This window comes from Eublepharis macularius, chromosome 7, assembly GCF_028583425.1.
Source record: "Eublepharis macularius isolate TG4126 chromosome 7, MPM_Emac_v1.0, whole genome shotgun sequence".
NCBI lineage: Eukaryota > Metazoa > Chordata > Lepidosauria > Squamata > Eublepharidae > Eublepharis > Eublepharis macularius.
The window spans coordinates 101,406,556-101,414,009 of record NC_072796.1 but is presented as its reverse complement, the minus strand read 5'-3'; positions in this window follow the sequence as shown (position 1 = coordinate 101,414,009).

Sequence of the window (7,454 nt, the reverse complement as noted above, 5' to 3'; positions counted from 1 at the left end):
CCATTGGAAATAATGGGAAACAGGAATGCCTATTTACTTGCATTACAGTAAAAAAAAAAGTTGCAAAGAAAAAGTGGAATGGATTTTGAAGGAAGGTCTCTGTCTCGGCCCAGTCTAGACTCAGTGAGGGTGAGGTCTCCTCCAGAGGAGAGGAGCCTTGTGTAGCCAGGCAGGACTCCTCAGGAGAAGAGGAGTTCTGTGTAGCCAGCCCCAGCCCTGACTCAGCAGAAGCTGGTGATCAGGAGCAACAGCTGCTGGCTGATCAGAGCTTACAGCCAGCAGCCGGGGCACCAGGACCCTCTAGCCCCAATACCACAGGGGAAGCTCAGCCAGGGATATCCAAGACTACAGGTGCAGCACAGCCAAGGGCCTCCACCCCCCCCCCCCAGTTTCACCCATGCCCAAAGAATGCTGCAGACAACACCAGTGATTAGAACTGCAGGAGAGACGGTGCAGTGCTCGTCTACTGAGCCAACGCCAGCTGCTGGAGAGCAATGATGAGTAGCATCAGGATGGAGCCCCAGCAGCTGGTTGAAAACTATGCCTGGCTATAAAAGCCAGTCTGGAGAAACTGCCAGGTGTGGAAGCAATGTGTTGATTACCTGCAATTGTTTCCTGGTACCTTGCATATTGTTCTTACCTGCATCTTGACTTGATACCCTCGTGCTCTGACCTATGGATTGGACTTGGCTTGGAATGACAGGTCCCTGAGTGCAATTATGCCCCCTAGGTGTGACAGAAGGGCTGTAGAACTGGAAAGACAGGCTACTAACTGGAATGACAGCCCCTGGTGTATCAGAAGGGCTCTGAAACTGGAATGACAGCCCCTAACTGGAATGATGGCACCTGGGACTGGAATAACAGACCCCTGGGTGGAATGATGGCCCCTTGGTGTGACAGAAGGGCTCTGGGATTGGAATTACTGGCCCCTGAGTGGAATGACAGCCCGTAGGTGTAGCAGAAGCATTCTGAGACCTGAATGACTCATCCATGAATTGAATGATGCTCCCCAAATATTGCAGAAGAGCTCTGTGTCTGGAATGACATGCCCCTGAGTGGAATGATGGCACCTGGGCATAGAGATAGTGGTCTGCAACTGGAGTCACCAAGACTTATATTTTAATTGATATTTTTGGGAGATGTGTAGCTATCACCATATCAGCTCCCTTTGTATATTTATCCTTCCTGTAACCTGCTCAGTTTCATTACACTTTCATGAGGTTTATATTGGCCACCTCCTCTGTTTTAAAACACGTATTCTTCTGTTGTCCCCCTTCCTGTTTCCCTGGCCTATTCCACAGCTTTCCAGATCTCCATTTTCCCCTCAAGTGTCACACTCTGCATGAGTTCCTTGCTCACTTTTGCTCACTCTCTTGACCACTGACCCAGAACAGCCCTCCATAGTCTCTCTCTGAAAAATCCCGTCTCATACTCAAGTTAACAAATAGTTAACAGACTAATGGTTTTATCTTGTTTTATGCTATTACTGTTTTATTTCTTTATTTACTTAGTTTGTTGTTATCCACATTTAATTTGGCTGCAGGAATAATCGACTATAAATCTAATAAAAGCAACAAATAGTTCAGGTGTCCCCAAACTTGCAAACTTTTGAAGCCTGCAGGCACATTTGCAATTCTGACACACCATGGTGGGTGCAGACACAAAATGACAGCTGCAGTCAGGAAAGACTGGCCACGGTGTTCCTTCAGTTACACGGTAAAGTTCCTTGTGATGAGGTGTCAGTTGCTGCCAATGGAATATTTTTTAAAATCTGCACAACGCAACAGTAGCCTTGCTGGGCAGGTGTCACATCTGGCACCCCTCTTTCTTAAAACACTTGGTGGGCACCAGGAAAACCATGGCCTAGTCTGCAAGGCACACTTTGAGCTGGCTATGCTGAGCATTCACATCGATTGGTGTTGAAATGGCTTGAGGTTCCATCATTCTGCACTGTACAACCTCAAGGCGATTTGGTGTCCGCTGACATGTTGAGATGTGTCTGTTTGGAGCAGCATTTGAGGGGAGCTGGAGAAGATGTCACAGTTGTGGTAACATTGCATTGTTGGAGCCCTTCCCCCCACCATATTTGCTGATTGGGCTGTCCCGTGGCCACTGGAGGCAATCGGTAGCGGCATTCTGGGGAAAAACATGTATCCAGACTGCCTGATCATGTACTTGGATCGTACTCTTCCTGAAAAGATAAGAGAAAAGCAGCTCTATAAAAGAGTATACTAAGGACAAGGAAAGGATGATGGGAACAGGATTCAATCATGATGTCATGTGGATGCCCCCCCCCCAAAGCATTGCATTCTGATAAGAGAAACTTCTGTGTGGAAGCAACCTATGTGCACTCCCCGCCCCCTTTGCTGTGCCAGTATACTATACTGGATTTGTGGCTTACTGTTTGAGAGCCAGTTTGGTGTAGTGTTTAAGAGTGGGAGTACTCTAATCTGGCAGGGGGCACTTTCCCCCCTTTCCACCCCTTCTTCCAAAGACCTTTTCCATCCCCCCTCCCAAACACCCTTCCCCTTTGCCCTCTCCATCTCAAGCACCCTTCCCCTTTGCCCTCACGAAACACAGTTCTCCTTCCCCACCAACCCTTCCCCTTTGGAAAGGTGTTTGGAAAGGAAGTGGCAAAGGAGAAGGCTCTCTGCAAGATCTGAATAGATCTAAGTAGGATTCTGAGTAGACCTGTGCAATTGAGGGTTGAGATCTTAATGATAATTAAAGAGTATGTGTCTATATCACAGAAGGCCTAAGTGATGGTAGTAACAAACACATCCCAGTGACTGGCAAAAGTACACGTGTGTACAAATGGCCTCTGTTTGCTCTGTTGGGTGAGGGAAGGAACTAAACATTTCTATAGCAAAGGAGATTACACGGTCAGAAAGGGATTAAGATAGCATTTCACTTTGTAGAGCATCAAGGTCATGTGCTATGTCATCTGTCTGTGTGTTGCATGTTCATATCCTGGAAAGAGACAGCTTCACTGTGCAGGCCTCCAGATTATATGGTAAAGGGAAAATAGTCCTGCTGGATATGAATAGTGTAAAAAGTTTTCAAGACCAAATTGTTCTTGTCACAGTTTGCTAAACAGATTAGCATGACAGCATAATGTGTACCTTATCTAAATAAGGACAATTTCTCACAAACTCTGTGGCTTGAAACAAATGCATATGTATTTTTTAAAAAATAGAAAACATAGTTCCAGATCACCTGACATATTGCCAATGTCTGGTAGCATAATTGGGAAAAAGGTACTCTTTCTCCTGCATTTTGTATAGTTTGAATTTTAAAAGCTAAAGCATGGATCTATTGTGTTGCAAGTATTTTGTGACTCCCTTTGCTTAGATTTAAGATCTGGATTATTGGGCAACTGTTAAGCTCTAACCTACAGTTCAATGGTTATCTTTTGCTTCACTAAAATACACATATAGTATTCAAAGCATTTCATGTACATAACTCGAATTGTTCTTACAATAACAGTCCTTCCACAGCTTGCCTGTTCTGACAAACCTAAGGACCACTGCAAACTTTAAATCATACAAGAGTGTGTCACTTTTCTGCTGCATTAGGTAAGGCTTAAGATAAATACTGTAATGTTTGAAGAGAAAGCAGATGTCTATAACCCACTGAGACATGTGCATATGCACCAAAAATCAGTGATAATCATGACTCACAAGTTGGATTATGTCTTCCAGTTATTGGATATAGAGATCTTTCTTTGAAGCCTTCTGAGATACATTGGCTGATGGTGTGAAAGAGCTCTGATTAGTGAATATATCTTCTCTAGAGACCTCATGAAGTTTGTAGTAGATATGTACCAGGGACAGTTCTTAAAGAGCAGAGCAATCAGGAAGTGATGTCAAGGGCTGTGAGTATGTGCACACACTGGCATGTACAGAGAGGAGGGGTAAGTGCTCATTATTTCCTTCCCCATCTCCAATTCCCACCATTGGCCAGGGAGGACTTCGCAACCTTATTTCACAGAATGTGCAAAACAGAAATGTCCAGAAGGGCATTTCTGTAAAGGAATTAAAATTCTAGTAGAATGGAAGCGCTCAGGAGGTAGCTTTATAAGGGGGAGGATCATAGCCTATTGCAGTATTTGTTGTATGTACCACCTTCCTTTTATTGCATTGTATTATACCTTTGTAACACACTTCCTGCATTATGACATGACATGCCTAGGCAGTTTTCCCCCTTTGTTTCATTGTTGATTGTGTTTGCACTATATTCCAATTTTGTAATCCAGGTCATATTACATTGTTTACAAGAGATCCTTGCTGTCTGATTGCTGACTGCACCGTTTTTAAATATTGTAATCTCCTTGGAGTCTCAGTAAGAAAGTTGAGCTATAACTGAAGCAAATATAATAAAATATAATCTTATAAACAATCAGTAAATGTTTTACAGCTGGTGATGTTTTTAAAACACCATGCATTGTGTTTAAATGACTAGAATATTAGAAAGCTATTACAATATTTCCAATAATCTACCTAGCCTAAAGGCAGAAGTGATCATCAGTGTAACCTACAAGCTCTGAAGCAGATGCTTTATATTGAAGTATTTTTAGAGGTGGAGAGTAATGTTCCAGAAAACTAGCTAAATATTTTATGGAGACAGATTTCACATTCAGGACAAAAAGGCTGTGAGTGCTTGCTTTGATTCTCCAGAGTGCTTTGGATGAAGGAATGCCTAATGTTAAAGGAGATGGAGGTTTGGTTCAAACAAGTATTAAATCTGTTTCTAGTCTATATGACTTTAGATTGCTGGTTCATGATTAATTTTCCTCTATGGACAAAAATTCTTCCATATAGAAAACTAGTTTTCTGTGTGCAAGAATTTTTTTTTAATGTAGGAGCATTAAGCCTAAGCCCACCTGTGCTCTGAAGTGGTATAGAACTAGGGCAATGACTCTGCTCCAGATCTATGGATGATCTTTCTTAGCAGTTTCATGTCAATGTTAAATACCGCAAGGAAGACAGAACAGAATCCACCATGTATCAGGGCTGGCTCAAGGGTTTTCCACGCCCTAAGCCAGTTGCTAAGTGGGTGCTCCCCCACAGTGGCCTGGATGTGCACAGAGCCTCTATGCTCCAAGTGGCACTGCTGCACCCTGATACATGTAAACATACAGCAATGCCTTTATAAATTTCATATTGGCCCAACTGGACCATTTCTTCACAAGTGAGTAAATGGACAAATTAGACATTAGAAATGTAAATGCTCAGAAACCATTGGTGAACATTTCAACCTCCATTAATTTTCATTAAAATCTCCTGGAATTTGTTGTGTCAGAGTTGGGAACTCCTAGAGGAAATGGACACTAGTGCATGGAAGGCTAATGTGTTGGCCTTTGAGATACTATGAGACTCTTTGGCTGCAGCAGACCAGAGATCTTGGTTGGAGCCCGTCAGGTGCTTCAGGTATGAAGAAAGATAGCACCTGGTCTCTTTCAAGGTGTTTCCTCTGGGTGAGTAAGTAACCATAGAATCCCTGTTTAAGAATGGGGGTGTTTCTGTTGGTCTGTTATCAGACAACCTCTCTTCTTCCTTTCCAGCTTTAAACCTGGGTTGGAAGTATGATTTCAGCACTGATTCCCTTTGCTGAGGTCATTATTTGGCTCTTTCTCTAATTTTGGAAACACAACTGCCAAGCATATGATCAAGGTCTCTGTTCTAGCAAGGGACTAAACATTGGGTCATGATCCAAAATGCCAACCCCCTGAGTGTTTGGCAGACTAATTGTGTCAATGTTATATTCTGATAGCCAGTAAGGGGAGAAGGAAATCAGCAACTCCTTTCTCTCCCTTTCCTCCAATGTACAAACTTCTAAAACCACTTGAAAGTCCCCCTTTACATCTTCCATGCAGAGTGAAGGAGAGAAAAGGTAGATGGCACTGTGTTCCCATTGCAGGAATAGAGAAAGATAATGTGATGCTTTGGCACAAAAGTGAATGCAACTAATAGCTTTCCACACGTGACTGGGATGGAAAATAGAATGATGAAGTAGTGGCAGTAGTCTGGATGGAACTCTGGTGAGCCCGAAAGCAGGACATGAAAGCATCATCCTTCCTCAGTTGTTTGGTCTCAGCATCTGCCTCCTAATATGCATATTTAATTAAAAGCTATTAACAAACTTATGGGTCATAAATTTTTCAAATCTTCCCTTAAAAATTATGTAAACCACCAGCTATCATGAGATGGCAGTGAATTCTATAAGTGGCATATAGTCCTATGACCCGATATACTAGGAAGCCTTTACATTACATATAATGCTGCACAGAAGCTCCCTGACCATACAGGAGCACTCACGACGGGGCTTTGGTAGTTTCCCCAGTCCAAGCAATGGCCTTCCCACTTTTCCTTTCCATGACACTCAGAAATTCAGCCCTCAAGCGGAGAGTGTACTCCAGTTAAACTGCACAGGCATAATATACAAGACACAGGGAAGGGACAGATATATTTTCATGGATTAGAATGCTAACCTGTCCTTTTTAGAAAGTGAGGGCTCAAACAGAAAGGTGGCTTGCATTCTGGAACCAAACTGGAACATAGCACCCAGGTCACTTTAAGAAGTTCCCATCAATATTTAGAGAGACCTCCACGAGACCAGGCTGTCTTTCACAACTTGGAGGGAGACCTAATTTCCTTCTCAGAACTCACTGCCAGCCTCCCTGAACCCTCTCTTTAATGCTACACCAAGTGTTCCAGCATGTGCCCAAGTAATCAAATGTGGCACCTTTAATTTCCAGCAGCGGTGGAGCTTAAAATACCTTCCTGCAGGACTTCTTAAGATTCAACTTTTGTGGGAATAACACCCTAAGCTACCTATATTTTGCCTAAATGATCTTGTGATAGCCCTGTTGGATTCTCAATTCTTTGCCTCACTTGTCCACCCCTGCCAAGAGGAGTCATGTGTGCACCTGAGACAGTGCAGTGATATACCCAATTAGGACAGGGAGCGGTGAGATGAGCAGTGTCATCCTCAAACACAGCATGATTTATCTAATGCATAGTCACTGGAGAGGGAGCTGCTGGGATCTCTCTCATTCTGGCCGATGTAGATGAATGCATATAAACTCTGCACAGATTTATCTGCATAGGGCTTTGCTAAGGAATTTAGAAATCTGGAAAACCAACCAACCACATAAAGATAGTCCTGCTGATATACAGTTGTGTGTTTGTGCGCTCAGGCAGACAAACCGAACAAGCCCATATCTCCTCACTGCAATTATGTAGTCTGACAAGGGATACAGCATGTACTGAGCAAGACCGAGATCTGGGTCCAGTAGCAACTTAGAGACCAACTAGATTTCCAGGGTGTGAGCTTTCAAAGGTCAGAGCTCCCTTCATCAGACAGCAAGACCAGTGAGGGAGACTTGTGAATGCCTGACACAGATCAGGGTTGCCATTCTTGCTATTTTTGCAAAGGCCCTGTGGCCTGTCATG